Raw genomic sequence first — 21,277 nt, 5'->3', positions numbered from 1 at the left:
ATTGTACTGCAAGGATCTCAGGGTCTCTTTTTTTATAAAGTCACTATTTTCCAGAGCAGAAAGCATACATGGCTTTCTTGACACAGAGAAACAGACACAGAGAAGTAGACACAATGAGGAGAAAGAGAAATTTATCTGAAAAGAAGAAGAGAGAGAGAAGTGGGAAGAAAATTCTTTTGAGGAAATAATAGCCGATGACATCTTCCCTGATCTAGGAAAGGAAACAGACATCCAGATCAAGGAGGACTAGATAACTTCCATCAAACTCTACAAAAGCAGACCCAAACCAAGGCATGTAGTAGTTAAATTTGCAAAATATACTTCCAAATTTTTTTAAAGCAGAAAGACAAAAGAACCCCCTAACTTACAAGCAAATACCCACAAGATTAGTAGGAAATTTTTAAAAGATTTTTTATTTATTTATTTATTTATTTATTTATTTATTTATTTATTTATTTAAGAAAGTGAGCACACAGGAGGAGAGGGAGAAGCAGACTCCCCCCTGAGTAGGGAACCTGATCCCAGGACCCTGGGATCATGACCTGAGCCAAAAGCAGACACTCAACCAACTGATCCATCCAGGTGCCCCTAGCAGATTTTTCAACAGAAACTTTGTAAGCCAGAAGAAAATGACATGATATATTCAAAGGGCTGAATGGGAAAAATATGCAGCCGATAATACTCTATCTAACAGGGATATCATTTAGAATAGAAGGAGATATGAAGAGTTTACCAGACAAACAAAAATTAAAGGAGTTTATGACCAGTAAACCAGTCCTGCAAGAATTATTAAAGGGGAAACTTTGAATGTAGAGACCAAAGATGACAATATAGTTACAGGACACAATAACAGTAAAAATGAATATTTTTGTAAAAACAACAGTCAAGGAACTAAAAAACAGATATAAAGCATAATAACATATATTTAAAATGTGGGGAGTAGAAAAGAATGGGTTCAAAATTAAATGATCATCAACTTAATACAAACTCCTATGTAGAGAAGTTATATATAAACCTAATGGTTTCTATATATCAAAAATGAACAAAAATATGCAAAGAATAAAGAGAAAGAAATCCAAATATATCATTGAGAAAAATCAGCAAAGCATGAGAAAAAAACGAGGAACAGAGGAAGTCTTTAGAAACAACAAAACAAGTAATAAATGGCAATAAGTACAAATCTATCAATAATTACTTTGAATGTACATGGACTAAATACTCCTATCAAAAGATATAGGGTGTTAGGGGTTCCTGGATATCTCAGTCAATTAAGTACCCAACTCTTGATTTCAGCTCAGATCATGATCTCAGGGTCATGAGATCAAGCCCCACATCAGGCTCCACCCTGGGCATGGAGCCTGCTTGAGTTTCTTTCTCTTCCTCTCTGTCTTCTCCTCTCTCTTTCTTTCAAAAACAAAACAAAACAAAACAAAACAAAAACATAGGGTGTCGGAATGGATTTAAAAAAGACCTATCTAATTACCTATATGCTGACTACAAGAGACTGAATTTGTTTGTTTGTTTTAGTTGAAAGAGAAAAAGAGAGAGATGGTGAGAAAGAGAGAGAGCATGTCAAGAGAAAAGGGAGGGGGGAGAGGGAGAAGCAGGCTGTCCTCTGAGCCAGGAGCCCAACATGGGGTTCAATCTCAAGATCTTGGGATTATAACCTGAGCCAAAAACAGATGCTCAACTGACTGAGCCACCCAGTAGCCCCCAAGAAAATCATTTTAGACCTAAAGACACAGGCAGATTGAAAGTGAGGGGATGGAGAACAATCTATCATGCTAATGGATATCAAAAGAAAGCCATAGTAGCAATTATTTGGGATAAAATAGACTTTAAAACAGACTATAAGAAGAGACAAAGGACAATATATAAAAATAAAGAAGATAATCCACCAAGATAAAAAAAAATTGTAAATATTTACGCACCCAATATACGGGCACCCAAATACATAAAAGTTAATAATAAACACAAAGTAACTAATTAATAAAAATTCAACAATAGTAGAGGACTTTAATACTATTGTAAATATACAGATAAACCAAACAAAAATTCAACAAGGAAAAAATTACTTTGGATGACACATTGAAACAGATGGATTTAACAGAGATATTCAGAACATTATATCCAAAAATAGCAGAATATACATTACTTTCAAGTGCACATGGAACATTTTACAGATACGTAAAATGCACAAAACAAACCTAAACAAAATCAAAATGATCAATAACATACCATATATATTTTATGACCACAACACAATGAAACTAGAAGTCAACCAAACAACAAAAGGAGAAAACCACAAATATATGGAGGTTAAAAAGTATGCTACTAAATAACAAATGGGTCAACCATGAAATAAAAGAAAAAATAAAAAAATTATATGGAAACAAATGAAAATAAAAACAAAGCAAGCAGGCCTAAATGTTTTGGAGTACAATAAAAACAGTCATAAAAAGGAAATAAATAACAATAGGAGGTAGAAAAGGAATAACAAACAAACCTAAAAAAGCAGAAGAAAGAAAATATTAAAGATTAGAGCTAAAATGTCCACAATAGCCAAACTGTGGAAGGAGCCTCGGTGTCCATCGAAAGATGAATGGATAAAGAAGCTGTGGTCTATGTATACAATGGAATATTACTCAGCCATTAGAAATGACAAATACCCACCATTTGCTTCGACATGGATGGAACTGGAGGGTATTATGCTGAGTGAAATAAGTCAATCGAAGAAGGACAAATATATGATCTCATTCATTTTGATGAATATAAAAAGTAGTGAAAGGGAATAAAGGGGAAAGGAGAGAAAATGAGTGAAAATATCAGTGAGGTTGACAAAACATGAGAGACACCTAACTCTGGGAAATGAACAAGGGGTAGTGGAAAGGGAGGTGGGCAGGGGGTTGAGGTGACTTGGTGACCAGCACTGAGGGAGGCACTTGGCGGGATGAGCACTGGGTGTTATGCTATATGTTGGCAAACTGACCTCCAATAAAAAATTAAAAATTAAAAAAAAATTAGAGCTGATATAGATGATATAAAAATAAAAACAAAACAAAACAAAAAAAGAAAACACAATATAGCAATGAAATCAGGAGCTGTTTTGCCTTTTTAAAAATCAATAAAATCAATAAATTCTAACCAGACTTTTCAAGATAAAAAGATAGACTTAAATAAAAATCACAAATAAAAATGAGAAATAACAACCAACACCACAGAAATATAAACAATTATTAGAGAATATTCTGAAACACTGTATGCCAACAAATTGGACAATAAAGAAGAAATGGATGAATCCCTACTACCATATAAAAACAAAACAAAACTAAAACAGGAAGAAATATAAATTTGAACAAACCAATAACCAGCAGTTATGGAATCAATAATCAAAAACCTCCCAACAAACAAAAGACAGGACCAGATGTCATCATAGGTGAATTCATCCAGACATTTAAAAAAGAGTTATTAAAGAAGAGTTAATTGTTTTAAAGAATAGCTATTCTCAACCTACACCAAAAAATAGAAAAGGTAGAAAAACTTCCAAATACATTCTATGAATCCAAGATTACTCCAATACTAAAATCAGATACAGACACTACTAAAAAAGAGAAATTCAAGGCACTGTCCCTGAAGAACATGGATGCAAAAATTCTCTATAAAATATTTTCAACTAAATTCAACAATACATTTAAAAAAATCATTCACCATGATCAAATGGGATTTGTTCCTGGGCGGCAAGTGTGTTTTGATATTTGCAAACAATAAACATGATATATTACATCAATAAGAGAAAGAATAATAACCATTTTACCATTTTAATAGATGCATAAGAAGCATTTGACAAAGTATAACATACTACCCAGTATAATACGGAATTCAACAGTTCCATATAACACCCAGTGCTCATCACAAGTGCCCTCCTCAATCCATATCACCTATTTAACCAATCCCCCTACCCACCTCCCCTCTGGTGACCATCAGCTTGTATTGTATAGTTAAGAGTCTATTTCTTGCCCCCTTCTCTTTCTTCCCCTCTGCTCATTTGTTTTGTTTCTTAAGTTCCACATATGAATCAAATTGTATCACATTTGTTTCTCTAACTGATTTATGTCACTTACCATAGTACTTTCCTTTCCTGCTTTGTTGAAGATTAGTTGACTGTAGAGTTGAGAGGCCATTTCTGGGTTCTCTATTCTCTTCTGCTGATCTATGTGTCTGCTTTTATGCCAGTACCATACTGTCTTGATGATTATAGCTTTATAATACAGCTTGAAGTCCAAAATTGTGTTATTTACAGGCTTTGGTCTTCTTTTGCAAAATTATTTTGGCTATTCTGAGTCTTTTCTTTTCTTTTTTTTTTTTTATTTATTCATGATAGGCACACAGTGAGAGAGAGAGAGGCAGAGACACAGGCAGAGGGAGAAGCAGGCTCCATGCACCGGGAGCCCGACGTGGGATCCGATCCCGGGTCTCCAGGATCGCACCCTGGGCCAAAGGCAGGCGCCAAACTGCTGCGCCACCCAGGGATCCCTATTCTGAGTCTTTTCTGGTCTCACAGATTCTTCGAAAAGTGCTGCTGGTATTTTGATAAGAATTGCTTTGAATGTGTAATGTGCAATAAACCAATGTTTGTTTTTTATCCAAATTTGTCTACTCTTGGAAGTATCTTACTTTGCTGTACAGAAAGTCAATTTTTTTTTTAAAAAAAGGTTGTTTCATAAGTAAGAAACTGAAGTTTCAAGTATGTAATGACTTCAACTTGAGGTAGTCAACATTTTGCTAATTTTAGTTCATTTATGAATATTTAAGGTGTTGTTATTTTTGAAAGTTGTTGTTCATTTTCAGAAGTCCTCAAATATCTAACTAAAAATGGAGAGAAGTATGTACAAGTATTTATCTTTGTAGGGTAAGTGATCTAACTTGAAAATAACTGATCACATAAGTCTTTTAAGTAAGTTATGAAAAAAACAGGTTGTTTACTGATGGCAAATGACTATTTAACTTAGGAAAGCTTTCTCTTTTTATAAAAGGTTTTATTTATTTATTCATAAGAGACACACACACACACAGAGAGAGAGAGAGAGAGAGAGAGAAAGAGAGGCATAGGTTGAGGGAGAAGCAGAGTCTCTGTGGGGAGGTCCAATGTGGGACTCAATCCCAAGACCCCAGGATCATGACACAAGAAAAGGCAGATGCTCAACCACTGGGCCACTCAGGCACCTTTAGAAAAGCTTTTATGTGTCCTACCTGTGAATATACAAATACTTTTCAATATTCAGATTTTGACTGATTAAAAAGTTGTGGTCTTCAACAGAAAAAATATATGCATTGTTTAAATTTATTATAATGGAACAGTTGTATGAAATAAAACAAAGTAATATTAAAAATAAAAAAAATGATGACTGGGTTGCTCAGTGGTTGAGCATCTGCCTTCAGCTCAGGGCGCAACCCCAGGATCTGGGATTGAGTCCCACATCGGGCTCCCTGCAGGAAGCCTGCTTCTCCCTCTGCCTGTGTCTCTGCCTCTCTCTCTCTCCCTCTCTCTTTCTCTGTGTGTCATGAATAAATAAATAAGATCTTAAAAAATAAAAATAAAAATAGAAACAAATGTTTGCATATCCTCAATTTATATGTTAACAAAATATCAAACCAATGAGTGGGACGAATCAAGCTAGAAAATATGCAAACTATTATCTTGTCTGGAAAAATAAGTGTTAATCTTATTTATAAAATCAATTCATGAGTTATATACTGAGTTTCTCTATGCACAAGAAAATGGAAAAACATAAGTCTGGTGGGGAAAGTAAAAATATATGTCTTTATTTCTATAGCTGTTTACTGGCTTCCAAATAATTTCATTTAACTGACCAATGCCAGATCACTTCCTGAAATCACACACTTTCTCACAGATCATATTATCCCATGAATTTTCATCAAAACTCTTAAAATTAACTGAAATATTTAATTTTTCATCAAATTTTAGCTCCTAACAGGATGATTTCATGGGAGTAGGGACTTAGTTGTTTTATTTTTATTCACAAAACTCTTGATGTATATAAATTTGAATAAAAATATTATTAAAAATACTATAGCATTGACATCATTATCCTGTTGTTACAGATAAAGGAAATACATGTTAGGTGAAGTATATTTCCAATTTCACAGGCCTGGTAAGTGGTGGTGATATTTCTCAAACCTACTGTCTATTCATTCTAAAGCCAAGGTCCTAGTGACTATTCCATAAGAGCATTTTGGATACATGCTATATATGCCTAATGTAATCATATATAAAACTTACATAAGCAAAATTATAATTAGTGCATTATTATAAGAGTGTACAGACATTCTTTTGGAAACCTATAGAGGCATTGAACTGGCCAATTCCCATCTGTCTCTTTAATGCAGCTTGTGTTTGAGAAACATGTGAGAAACAGTTTTTGCAATGAAACAACAGCTGGTAAACTTAGGCAGGATTTTTGTGTCTGTAAAATAGGGATATTCACAGGTAACAAATACTACCATTGAGAGACTTAAAACTGATCTATAAATTTTACTTAGAAAATGTCTGACAGGGGCACCTGGGTGTTTCAGTGATTGAGCCACTGCCATTGGCTCAGGTCGTGAATCTGGGGTCCTGGGATCAAGTCCTGCGTTGGGCTCCCTGCAGTGAGCCTGCTTCTTCCTCTGCCAATGTCTCTGCCCCTCTCTCTGTGTCTCTCATGAATAAATAAATAAAATCTTTAAAAAAAAGAATAATAGAAGAGATCCAGGTAAATATAGGTACCCCAGGTAAGTCAAGATGAAAGTTGGTTAATATATCCAATGATGAATAAAACAGAGGACTGGTAACATAAGCAATAAAGGTGTGGCGCAATGACCAACAATTTATTAAGTGATGTAGAATCAAAAGAAGAAATTTTAGAAAATCGGTGAACAGCTGAAGATTATTTTTTCTTTTTTAAAAAAGATTTTAATTATTCATGAGAGAGAGAGAGAGAATGAGAGAAAGAGAGAGAGAGAGAGGCAGAGACACAGGCAAAGGGAGAAGCAGGCTCCATGCAGGGAGGCCGAAGTGGGACTAGATCCCAGGTCTCCAGGATCACACCCCGGACTGAAGGCGGCGCTAAACTGCTGAACCACCTGGGCTGCCCCAACAGCTGAAGATTAAAGAGAGAAAAACAAAATCTGTAATTTAACAGAAAAAAACTAAATTAGTATTGTAAGATATTGGGCTATAATTTTGTTGTTTTGTTTTTCAGCTAGTAGAATCAAAGAAGTTATGAAAAGCTGGAAAATCGAAGATGATAAAGAAGGAACAGGGGTAGGTTAAAGGGGTACTCAGGAAATAATAATACTTGGCTCATTCAATCTCTCTTTAAAAGAAGAGAGAATGGCTGAGTAATATTCCATTGTATACATAAACCACATCTTCTTTATCCATTACTCAGCCATTAGAAACGACAAATACCCACCATTTGCTTTGACGTGGATGGACCTGGAGGGTATGATGCTGAATGAAGTAAGTCAATCGGGGAAGGACAGTGTATGTTCTCATTCATTTGGGGAATATAAATAATAGTGAAAGGGAATATAAGGGAAGGGAGAAGAAATGTGTGGGAAATATCAGAAAGGGAGACAGAACATAAAGACTCCTAACTCTGAGAAACGAACTAGGGGTGGTGGAAGGGGAGGAGGGCGGGGGGTGGAGGTGAGTGGGTGACGGGCACTGAGGGGGTTCTTGATGGGATGAGCACTGGGTGTTATTCTGTATGTTGGTAAATTGAACACCAATAAAAAATTAATGAAATAAATAAATAAATAAATAAATAAATAAATAAATAAATAAATGACTAAAATAAATAATTTGAAGTATAAATATGTAACAAAAAATTAGGAGTAAAGTCGGTGGAGGTAAATGTATCAGCTAATGAGATTATACTCCATTTGAGGTATTGGAGTATGTAAAGTTTCATATTAATATTTTCTCATAGGAGCAGAAAATTTTGACACTATTATCCATAGAACATTATACCTAGAATTATTTTTCCTCATATTGTCTGTACTCTCCAATAAAAATGTAAGTTTGAAAACAACCAAATATTTTATTCTAATTATCCAGAGTTCAGCAATATTATCTCCAAAATTTCATTCAAATACAACTGTATTTATATAATCTATACCTATATTTATATTTGATTAACCATAAGAAAATCACATCTTCCAAAGGAAATGTGTAGAAATATGTATTGGACTTTTATGTTTATTATAAGTTGGAACTGTCACTCCATTACAACAGTAAGAATAAAATAATAACAAGGGGTAGTGGAAGGGGAGGTGGGCAAGGGGATGGGGTGACTGGGTGGTGGGCCCTGAGGGGGGCACTTGATGGGATGAGCACTGGGTGTGATACTATATGTTGGCAAATGGAACACCAATAAAAAATATACAAAAGAAAAGAAATTGAGACATTGCTATTAGAAAAAATAATAATACCATGTAAAAAAATAATATGTAGACTAAAGAAGGACAAGTAAATTTTCTTTCAAAACTAAATTAGAATCAGGTTTCGATATAAATTAGAATTAGATAGGGATCAGGATTAAAATATTTAAGAACTATATTTCCATAATTTGTTTCTTCTTGAGCTCAGGACTTCACTTCTTACTTTTCAGGTACAAATTGTATTACCCACCATAATGATGTCAAATTCCACCATAATGATGGGATTTCTCCTCACAAAGTTTTCTGATGTATGGGAACTACAAGTTTTTTATGCCATAACCTTCTCTATAATGTATGTAGTCACTCTGATGGGGAACATTCTCATTGTTACTGTCACCACCCTTGACAGGAGTCTTCACATAGCCATGTACTTCTTCCTTAGAAATCTGTCCATCTTGGATGTCTGCTACATTTTTGTGACAGTTCCTAACTCATGTGTCAATTCTCTGCTTAACAGCAGCACCATTTCAAAGGCTGGGTGTGTAGTTCAGGTCTTCCTAGTGGTTTTCTTTGTATATGTGGAGCTTCTGTTTCTATCATGGCCCATGACTGTCATGTGGCTATCTGCCAACCTCTTCACTACCCTGTGATCATGAACCCTCAAATCTGCATCCAAATGACTCTGGCATCCATACTCAGTGGTCTCATTTATGCAGGTGTGCACACTGGCAACACATTCCGGCTCCCCTTTTGTCAATCCCATGTTATCCATCAGTTTTCTTGTGATATTCCCTCTCTTCTAAAGCTCTCCTGCTCTGACACTTTCAGCAATAAGATGCTGATCTCATCTTCTGGCTGGGGATTGGTGGTGGCTGTTTCATCTTTATCATCAGATTTTACATTCACATATTTTCTACTGTTCTCAAATTTCCAGGTGGAGCAGACAGAAAAAAGGCTTTTTCTGCCTCTGTCCCTCACATCATTGTGGTGTCTGTCTTCCTCAGCTCAGGCTTTTTTGTATATCTGAGACCATCTGAAAACTCTTCCATAATGCAGGACATGATCTTTTCTGTTTTCTATTCCATAATCCCTCCACTCTTCAACCCTATTATCTACAGTCTTAGAAATGAACAAATAAAATAAGCCATTAATAAAATGAAGAGAATGTTTATTCAGGAAATGTACAGGAAATTGCTGAGGTTCACTCTAAACTATTGAATAAAATTCATGTTTTCAGCAATAAATTGAGAAATTGATTGGAATTGTACCAAAATAACTGACATATATTTAATCTATAATGTCACTAAAATATATCATTTATCAATATAATTTCATTTCTGAAGATGTTGGATTATCTGAATATAGCACTGGGTAAAGAATCTGGAATTACAAATAAGAACTCTCTATTTATGCTTTGACAGATTAGAAGCACTCACTAAAAATTTAGTCCAAAAATACCCCAAAAAAGTTATCTCTAGAAGTATTTTATATTAAGCCCTGTTTTGTATTTGTTTACTATTTAAATATTTATAAACCTAGTATTAAACAGTAGTATAGAAGAAATGGTCACAATCACTCAAAAATAAATATGAAAAAATATAGTTTCTTTTGAATACCATAAAATATGAATGCAGTATAGTTGTGAAAAGAGAAGTGAATTTGGTAGGAGTATGGAGTCATGTATGAGAGGATCAGAAATATTTTACATAGCTTGTTCATAGGGCAAGGGAAATGTAGATACATTATACTTCTTATCACACCAAAATTTTGCTAAAAATGTGTTCAAGTGGCTTAAGGATACATTTACTTGATTATGCTTTAAACATTATTTGCTAGGTTGATTAAGGAATGGAAAATGGTTTTTCCCCACTTTCACATGGTTATCCATGGGCATCCATTAAGACAACCGAGAAGTAAAAAGAATGCTATTTTGCTTTCTGTTAGTGTCATTAAAATATTTATCTTTATTGTCAATAATATTAGCCATTATATAGTAGCTTGTACTGCAAAAATTAGCAACTCCAAAGTTTTAGTATATTAATACAACGAAGATTTACTTCTTGCTCTTAGCATAAGCTAAATGGAAGCCATCAGGGAGCTCTCTGAATTGGATTCATTTGACAGATCCATTGAAAATGATAGTTAGGGGCAGCTCCAGTGGCTCAGCGGTTTAGCGCTGCTTTTCACCTGATCCTGGGGACTGGGGATCGAGTCCCACATCGGGCTCCCTGCATGGAGCCTGCTTCTCCCTCTGCCTGTGTTTCTGCCTCTGTGTGTGTGTGTGTCTCATAAATAAATAAATAAGACTTTTAAAAAAGAACATAATAGTCTCATTGAAATGAGTTTTAAGCATTTTCTTAAAAAAAAAAATCAAATAGAAAAAGTGGGAATATTCTCCAATCAGAAACCAAGTAACTACTACTGACCTGAAAATATCAGCTTTGTGAGTTATTTCATTAATATGGATAAAATTTAAGGTAGTCCTTGGACACCTTGCAAGAGGTTTTGACCTCCACAGTGGAGATCCTTGAACTCTCAAGGAGACAAACATAAAAATATTAAAAAGCAATCCAAGTATGCACTTTGAAAATAGGTTCTAATAGCAAACAAAGTAAGGTATATATTTGAAAAGAGATCCAAACATACATTTTGACATCACAATAACAAAGATATGGCACTCATGTAAAAAAAAGTTTTGATGTACATACGAAAACAGAGTCATGGCAGTTTTTTTTATTGTTTTAAAATGACAAAATTGAGAATGGAAAACAGAATCCCATAGTCAAAACTCAGTCACAGGGAGAAGAAAAATGTAGAAAAGTGCACATGAGTTCCTTATATCACTACCAGTCATTTCTGTGCACTTTTTTTTTTTTTTTTTACCAAATAAGTCACATGGCCACATTTGCTGTCAAAGGGAGAGGTGGGCAATCCACCCACACTTTAGGAGGGGGAGATGAATGATAATGCCATTAAGTACTAGAAATTATCTACATCTTCCTGACTGAAAGGATGAAATGTGAGGTTCTGAATGTCTGTTGTCCATGCAGTTATTATTAGCATTATGGTCACTGTACATATTCTAAGCCACTTGTAACATACAGTGGCATGAATTGTGCAAAGCCGTGCAATGCATTATCAACTCTTCAATAACCTCATGCAAGCAATAATAATGTTCCCACATTTTACAGATGATGCCCTGGTTTAGAGATATCTGATGGCCTGAGTGCCTCAATCGGTTAAGCATCTGCCTTCAGCTGGAGTCATGATTCCAGTGTCCTGTGATGAAGCCTGGTGTCAGGCTCTCTGCTCACTGAGGAGCCTGCTTCTCCCTCTCTCAGTGCCCCTCAACCTTGTCCCCACTTGTGCTCTCTTTCTTTTTAAATAAATAAAATCTTAAAAAAATAGGATGAGCCCTGGGTGTTATTCTATATGTTGACAAATTGAACACCAATAAAAAATAAATTTATTAAAAAAATAGAAATATATGAGGTTGTCTATTTTTCTAGTATTTATTTGTGCTTTCATTTCTATGGTTTTCTCCCTACTTTGGGTTCGATTTGTACTTTAAAAAACATTATCTTGGCCTCTAGGCCTAAACTTAGGTCTTTAATATAGATATTATTACTATAAAGTTCCCTCTAAATACTGCTTTTGCTGAGTCACATAACTTTTACTATGTTGTGGGATGCCTGGGTGACTAAGTGGTTGAGCATTTGCCTTTGGCTCATGGCATGATCCCAGAGTCCAGGGATCAAGTGCTGCATCAGACTCCCTGCAGGGAGCCTGCTTCTCCTTCTGCCTATGTCTTTGTATCTCTCATGAATAAATAAATAAAATCTTTAGAAAAAAGTTTTACTATGTTGTGTTACATTTTTGTCTTTACTTATTGTTACATTTTTATTTTTACAAGATTTTACTGATTTCAAATTTGATTATTTTTGTCCTATTGACTGTAAAAGACTATATTAATTGCCAAATATTGACTTTTTTCTTTTATTATTAATTTTTAGTTTTATTTTATTGTGGTGGAAAAATATATTTTGTATGATTTCAATGTTCTCAAATTTGTTCAAACTTGTTCTTTAACCTAACATAATCTATCTTGGAGAATGTTGCATGTGTGTTTGAGAAAAATGTATATTCTTCTGCTTTTGGGTGGAATGTTCTATATATGATCATTAAGTCCATTTAGTCTACAGTGATGTTCATGTTATTGATTTGCTTATTTATTTTTCTGTATGGATGATCTATTAGGACTGGATATTGTGGCCTGGGAATGCTTCAGGACCTCACTCTGAGTCCTTGGATTTTCTCTCTACTTCTTTTGTAATAAATAAACTGAGTTTGGAATAAAGACTTTTTAGCCTGATTTTCACAAAATTCAAATAATCTAAAAACCTTTTTTTTTTATTTTATAAAAGGTCTGTTCCTATATGGTATATGAACTTCTCAAGACCATCTTCACTTCTGATGCCAACTGAAAGTTTAAGGGTCCCACAAACCATGCTCAGTTTCAATAATTTGCTAGAAATATTCACAGAATTCAGAAAAGCCTTTAGCCAATGGTTATGTTTCATCACAACAAGAGGGCTACAGATCCAAATTACCCAAGGGATACAATATATCAAGTGGACTAAAGATCAAGAAAAACAAATAAACTTATGAAGCAAGACATTTGAAGGGCTTATAAATCACAACACAGGACCTGAGGGCAAAGGGCAAACATGTCTTTAAGAATGCCTAATCCAGGGACACCTAGGTGGCTCAGTGGTTAAGTGCCTGCCTTTGGCCCAGGGTGTGATCCTGGAGTCCCAGGATTGAGTCCCAGGATGGAGTCCCAGGATCTAGTCCCACACTGAGTGCCACATTGGGCTCCCTGCGTGGGGCCTGCTTCTGTCTCTGCCTGTGTCTCTGCCTCTCTCTCTCTGTGTCTCTCAAGAATAAATAAATAAAATCTTAAAAAATCAAAGTCTAATCCATTACTGAATAATTCCCTTTAGTCCATGCTGACCATAAAGAAAAAAATATATATATAATATTTTTTAAGATTTTATTTATTAAGATTTATTATTTACAGAGAGAGAGAGAAGCAGAGCCATAGGCAAAGGGAGAAGCAGGCTCCTTCCAGTGAGCCTGATATGGGACTCGATCCGGGACCCCCAGATCATGCCCTTATCCAAAGGCAGATTCTCAACCACTGAGCCACGTAGGTGCATAATCCATTTATATTTAAATTATAATATTTAATATTAATATAATTTTATAATTATTTAAATTTATTATTTAAATAATATTTAAAGCTTTACAGCTTTTCTGAAACAAAAAAACATAGAAAACTTGAACAGACCAATAATTGGTAAAGAAATTGAATCAGTAATCAAAAATTTCCTAACAAAAGTACAGAGCTGGATGGCTTCACTGGCAAATTTTATCAAATGTTTGAAAAAGAATTAATAGTCTTTCATGTTCTGTCTCCTAACTCTGGGAAACGAACTAGGGGTGGTGGAAGGGGAGGTGGGCGGGGGGTGGGAGTGACTGGGTCATGGGCACTGAGGTGGGCACTTGACAGGATGAGCACTGGGTGTTATTCTATATGTTGGCAAATTGAACACCAATAAAAAATAAATTTATAAAAATTTAAAAACATAAAAAGAATAGCGATTCTTCTCTGACTATTCCAAAAAAACAGAGATGAAAAGAAAACTTCCAAACTCATTCAATGAGGTCAGCATTACCCTGATAACTAAATCCAAAGACTCCACTGAATAATAGAACCACAGGCCAATGATCTTGATGTGCATGGATGCAAAAATTCTCAACAAAACACTGGCAAATTGAATCCAGCGGTACATTAAAAGAATCATTCACCATAATCAAATACAATTTATTGCTGGGATGCAAAGTGGTTCAATATTTGCAAATCAATCAACATGATACACCAGGTTAACTAAAGAAAGGATAAGAAACATATGGTACTTTTAATAGATACAGAAAAAGCATTTGACAAAGTATAACATTCATTCATAATAAAAGCCTTGAAAAATAAATGTTAAAGGGAATGTATCTCAACATAATAAAGTCCATACACAAAGATCCCATAGCTAATATCATCCTCAATGGAGAACAAATGAGAAATTTTCTTTGATGGTCAGGAACAAAACAGGAATATCCACTCTCACCATTGTTATATATCATAATATTGGAAGTTGTAGCCACAATAGTCAGAAACAAAAAATAAATAAATAAATGGCATCCAAATTGGCAAGAAGTCAAACTTTCACTATTTGTAAATGACAGGATATAAAAAAACCCAAAACACGGGATCCCTGGGTGGCGCAGCGGTTTGGCGCCTGCCTTTGGCCCAGGGCGTGATCCTGGAGACCCGGGATCGAGTCCCACGTCGGGCTCCCGGTGCATGGAGCCTGCTTCTCCCTCTGCCTGTGTCTCTGCCTCTCTCTCTCTTTCTCTCTCTCTCTCTCTTTCTGTTACTATCATAAATAAATAAAAAAAAAAAACAAAACACTGCACCAAAACATTGCTGGAACTGATACATGGATTTAGAGTTGCAGGATACAAAATCAACGTATAGAAATCTGTTGTATTTCTACACACCCAAAGTGAAGCAGCTGAAAGAGGAATCAAGGAATCACTCCCATCTATAATCTCATAAAAACTATAAGATACTTAGGAATAAGCCTTACCAAAAAGTTTGAATGTCTGTTCTGTGAAAATTACAACACTGATGAAAGCAATTGAAAAAGACACAAAGAAATGGGAAAAAATAAACTTTATATGCTCATAGATTAGAAGAACAAATATCATTAAAATTAACCAGTGCAATCTATACATTTAATGCAACACCCATCAAAATGCCACCACAATTTTCACAGACCTAGAATAAACAATCCTAACATTTATTTGGAACCACCATAGACCCCTAATAGCCAAAGCAACCTTGAAAATGAAAAGAAAAGCTGTAGGCATCACATTTACAGAATTCAAGTTATATTACAAAGCTGTAGTGATCAAGACAATATGATAATGGCACAAAGTAAGCAAATAGAGCAATAGAGCAGAATAGAAGAGCTGGAAATGAACCAACAACTTTATGGTCAACTAATCTTTGACAAAGTAGGAAAAAATATCCAATGGAAAAAGACAGTATATGGTCTTGAGAAATGGTGTTGAGAAAACTGGGGAGTAACATACAGAAGGATGAAACTGGACCAATTTCTTACAGCATACACAAAAACACATTCAAAATTAATAAAAGGTCTAAATGTGAGATACGAATCCATCAAAATCCTAGAGGATAACACAGGCAGTGACATCTTTGACATCAGGCACAGCAACTTCTTTCTAGATATGTCTCCTGAGATTAAGGAAACAAAGGCAAAAATAAGCTATTAGGACTTCATCAAAATAAAAATCTTCTGAACAGCAATGGAAATAATCAACAAACCTAAAAGGCAATCTGCAGAATGGGAGATGATATTTGCAAATGACACATCTGATAAAGGGTTAGCATCCAAAATATATGAAGAACATATAAAACTCAACACCCTGGGATGCCTGGGTGGCTCAGGTAGTTGAGCGTTTGCCTTCAGCTCAGGTCATAATCCCAGGGTCCTTGGATTGAGCCCCACATCTGACACATTGATCAGATGAATCTACTTCTCCCTCTGCCTCTGTCACTACCCCCTGCTTCTGTGCTCTTTCTCTCTCACTCTCAAATAAATAATATATTTTTAAAAACTAAGGTTCATATAGATAGAGCAAAAACTGCTGTTTTTCAAAGAAATAATCATCTACCTAGAAAAATTAACATCAACAGATACTTTTATTAACCTAAAAAGAAAATTCATCAAGATCAGTCTACAAAATTCCTTAGCATTTCTGCTACATCAACAATGGTGATTTAGGGAAAATAAAATACTAGTCACAATGAAAAGTAATTATAAAATACATATTTTAATGTAACTTAAAATACAAAACATATCCTATATGGATAAAATAAAGGACATGAAAAATGATTAGAATATATATTCTGTGTTCAAGGATGGCACCACAATATTACAACAATGTTAATTCTCTTCAGGAATATATTTTAATATTTATTTTACAGATCTAATACTAATTAGTGGTAAATCATAACTATATACAAAGAAACCATTTGGAAACTATTGATCTCAAAACTCAACTCAGAGTATATAGAATCTTAAAATCTGATAAAGGAGAAATTATATATTAAAGGTACAAAAACTGGGGGGTACCTGGGTGGCTCAGTGGTTGAGTGTCTTGCCTTTGGCTCAGGTCATGATCCTAGGGTCCTGGGATCGAGTTCTGCATCAGGCTCCCTGCAGGGAGGCTGCTTCTCCCTCTATGTCTCTGCCTCTCTCTGTGTGTCTGTCATGAATAAATAAATAAAATATTTTAAAAAGTACAAAAATGACTATTAACTTGTTCAATACAAGGAGAAAAATAAATTTATAGCCCTATTTAAATAGATACAGAAAAATGACCCCTGATTGGTTAAGATATTCTATAAGGAATGTTATATTATTGAATTATTTGAAAATAACACAAAATAATCTACTTCTTATAAGGAATGGACAGATTTATTCAACAAAAGATTAAGAAAATCGTATTTAATTATGTTAAAATTATGAATATCTTGTAAAAGACATCGTGGCCAAAGTTAACACAATGATACAGACTGAAATAAGATAATCTAAAAAAAAATAAGATAATCTACATGCCTAAAAACAAACAAAATTATGTAATCTAAAATGTTTAAGAAATTTCTACATATCATTGAGAAGGCTTTATTTTAATTAAGAATCAGAGAAATAGGGCAGCCCCGGTGTCTCAGTGGTTTAGTACCGCCTTCAGCTCAGGGTGTGATCCTGGAGACCCAGGATCGAGTCCCACATCGGGCTCCCTGTGTGGAGCCTACTTCTCCCTCTGCCTGTGTCTCTGCCTCTCTCTGTGTCTCTCATGAATAAATAAATAAATCTTTAAAAAAAAGAATAAGAGAAATAAAAATTAGATAACAATAGAATAGTACTCTGTTAAATAGAATGCAAGACTTCAGAGGCTAAATAATGTTAAATGGTGCAATGAATGTGGGCAGATAAAAATTTTCCAAATTGTCATTTATAACATAGTTGGATGTTGGCATCTTTGGGTGCAGTCTCCTGGTATCAATTAATTTACCTTTAGAATTGGGCAATTGTGTTCATGATCATTTAAATGAGAGTAAATTCTCAGAAATATCTAAATAAGAACGTGCAAATAACTTCAAATTGGCTTATGGCTATGAATAACAGGTTCCTCAAAAAAAAAAAAAAACAGTTCCTCAAAGCAAGTGATTTAACCACAAAATTATTTATTTTTAATAAAAATGTCTTTATTTAAGGAGTTTGTAATGGAATATAAAACAAGCATTTCCTAATAAATCTTACATTAAAAATAAAATAAACAATAGATGACATTTCTAATGACATCAAGAATTATTTGTAAGCCATAGAAATAAAAAAACAGGTAATTCAGTAATAAATTAATTAATTAAAATAATGACTTCAAATAGATAATTCCATGTATGAGGATAGGAAAAATATTAAATGGCATTATAAATCACTTTAGAATGAGTCCAATGCAAGACATAATTTTGTGAAAATTGGAAAATCTATATAAAAATATGAAATCATACTATTAGTTTGCTTCCAGAAGAGATACATTAAAGACTTTTAATGCAATTCATTGAAAAGCATATCTGAATGGCCAGTAAATATACAAGACAGCAGTCCAAATCCATAAAAAATGCATATTAATGAAAGACTGATAAACCATTTCTTACGAATAGGTTCACAAATTTCTTTTTAAAGATTTATTTTATTTATTTTAGAGAGAGAAAGAGAGCACAAATGACAAGTGGGAGCAGGGGCAGAGCGAGAGGGAGAGAGAGAATCTCAAGCAGACTCTCTATTGAGCAAGGATCCGGACACTGAGCAAGGATCCAGACACAGTGCTCCATCTCAGGACTCTGAGAACATGACCACACCACTTAATCAATTGAGCTACTCAGGCACTCCAGGTTTAAAAACTCAAAAAAAAAAAAAAAAAGCAAAAACAAATTATTTTGACAAGGTAATGAAAGAAAATGCTCTTTCCCTTTGCATAGCTAGTGAAAATATAAAATCCTGCCAAATATTCTTGCATACAATTGGATGGAATTTTTGAAATTTCAGACATCTTCCTTCTAGGATATTGTTTCTATCCTATATAACTCCTAAGTGGAGAACATCATTAACAAGACGAAGCATTACCTAGAAGCTGAAGTCAACATTAAGTGAATAGTAGGTTCATAGGGAAGTAATGGTTTAGAACTGGACATGGTAAATTTAAGATGTGAAAGGAATATCAAAACAATACAAAAGGAACATTTGGTAGCACCTGGAATTTAGAAAACAATATTAAATGAAGATGTATATCAGTGATTATAAACGTGAAAAATAACAAAAACAAAAACAAATGGAAAGACAAGTCTGAAAATCTGGAGGAGTCTAATTATCCACGAAGGAAAAATTAGCCAAGTACTAGTATTTGGAGATAATCAAGAGATAACCAGTAATAGAATCCAAATAGAGTAACCGCAAATAGCAAATGTTCAGATAAAGGAAAGAAATTAAAATTGTGTTGAAATTTCCAGTGTAGAAATCTCTAGTCAAATGACTCTCCAAATGGAATCACTTGAATAATCAATTTGGAAATAATTAGTGAATTTTAACGGAGTTCTACTTAGTGGTAATCAAGCCCAAATCTCAATGAGTATCTCTATTCATTTTATTTTAGAATCAGAAAACTGTCTGCCTGTTTGTCATTTAATCTTATGGAGTTAGTAGTGACATACTTTGAAATTACAAAAATAATTTCAAAAAAAGATTTCAAATAGAGTCAAATATATGAATGAGGGAAGAGAGACAGGGAGAAATAGAGGTTATACTATAATCTAGAAAGTAAGTGCATTTTATTTTGATCTCAAATAGTATTAAGATTCACATTTTCAAAGTAGAGAACTAATTTTATATAAGGACTTAGGAGAAAAAAGTAGGTGATGACGTACATTACTATAATTAAAGACTAGGGACTGGATATCCTGGAGGAATTGCAAGTTGAAATCACAGATGACTAGGAAGAATGTCTTACATGGGTTTTCTCTAGAAATTTAAACGTTTTCAGTTGCTTAGTAAGTATTTCCATGTCTTCCTAGAAACATCTAGAAGGTAAGTTCAAGGAAGATGGTATATTTATCAAACTGTCCTTCTGAAGTTCAGTAAGCTGGAATTACATCTCCTTCAAAAGCTACATATTAGAAGTTTTGTTACTTTGAAGTCCTTTAGATAGAGAGTTGACCTGCAACTTATATTTTATATTATCTGTAAAATTAGAGTAATATATCTCTTATATTCAATACAGGGAATTGTAAATGTTAAGTTAAATAGTAACTGTGATGATCCAAAGTAAATGTGAGACATTTAGAGCAATACAAATATTCTAGTTAGGGACCTTTGCAAGACTCCAGTGGATCTACTCTATTCAAGTTTTCAATCACTTGTGAGAATCTTATGGATTCCACCTGTGTGCAAACATCTATTGTTTACTCATTCAATAAAAAATTAAATATAAAAAAATGAATATATAGTTTACCAATCAAGAACCAACAATATAGTAAGAAGACGGAATATTTTTTGAAATAATTGCAAGTAAGTAGCAGTGGGATTACTGGAAGTATTAAAAAAAAGTGTGATAAGATATGTGCAAAGGTAATTAATGAGCATACACAGAATGACAGTTTGATGAGGAATTCATAAGAATTAATATATTCTATATTAGAACAACTCTCTGGGGCAACCTCAGTGGCTTAGCAGTTTAGCGCTGCCTTCAACCCGGGGTGTGATCCTGGAGACCTGAGATCGAGTCCCACTTTGGGCTCCTTGCATGGAGCCTGCTTCTCCCTCTGCCTGTGTTTCTGCCTCTCTCTCTTCTTCTCTCTCTCTCTCTCCCTCCCTCTCTCTCTCTCTCTCTCTCTCTCATGAATAAATAAATAAAATCTTTAAAAAAAAACACAGCACTCTGATGGCGGCAAGAGGATAAAGCAATATCTGAAAGGTTAGTTAACTTGCCTGATGACACAGGATTTTTTTTTCATTATTATTTTTTTATTTATTTATGATAGTCACACAGAGAGAGAGAGAGTGAGAGGCAGAGACATAGGCAGAGGGAGAAGCAGGCTCCATGCACCGGGAGCCCAATGTGGGATTCGATTCCGGGTCTCCAGGATCGCGCCCTGGGCCAAAGGCAGATGCCAAACCGCTGCACCACCCAGGGATCCCCTGATGACAAAGGATTTAGTGGTAGAGCAAGATAGCAAACTCATGTTTATTTGATCTTAAGGTTCATAATGTTAGCTTTTTATATAGAGCAGAGGTAGATGCCACACATCTCTAAATTTAATATATGCAGAACTTTCTGTCTACAGAATGAAGAAAGAAACATAAAGTCACATGTGCACTGATATGATATGATTTACAAAGACAAAAGATAGTAGAAGAGGAAAGACATTTTGTCTATTGCTCAGATTCTGAGGAAAATAAAACTCTTTAGTAGGGACCTCAGCTCAGATGTATATGTTGTATCTTTGGGATCTCTAAGTAGAAATGTGTGAAGTTGGCATTGGGAAATGGAGAACACATGACTTGAAAGAAAAGCTTGAATCACTTTCTGCAATACCTCACAAACAACATCAATAAAGAGATGAAAGTTTGTT

At 34.5% G+C, this 21,277-nt stretch overlaps 1 long non-coding RNA gene and 1 pseudogene across 1 annotated transcript; both read left to right on the top strand.

Annotated features, from left to right (window-relative positions):
* Positions 1-6,120: 6,120 nt before the first annotated feature.
* LOC144288409 (uncharacterized) lies at positions 6,121-11,809 on the top strand. Its single transcript, XR_013356325.1, has 3 exons — positions 6,121-6,173; positions 7,263-7,324; positions 11,637-11,809. It is a non-coding gene; the product is annotated as an uncharacterized LOC144288409 (long non-coding RNA).
* On the top strand, positions 8,703-10,863 carry LOC144288408 (olfactory receptor 14C36-like; annotated as a pseudogene).
* Positions 11,810-21,277: the final 9,468 nt, after the last annotated feature.

This window comes from Canis aureus, chromosome 18 (genome assembly GCF_053574225.1).
Source record: "Canis aureus isolate CA01 chromosome 18, VMU_Caureus_v.1.0, whole genome shotgun sequence".
In the NCBI taxonomy this organism is placed as follows: domain Eukaryota; kingdom Metazoa; phylum Chordata; class Mammalia; order Carnivora; family Canidae; genus Canis; species Canis aureus.
This window is presented reverse-complemented; position numbering and strand designations above follow the sequence as displayed.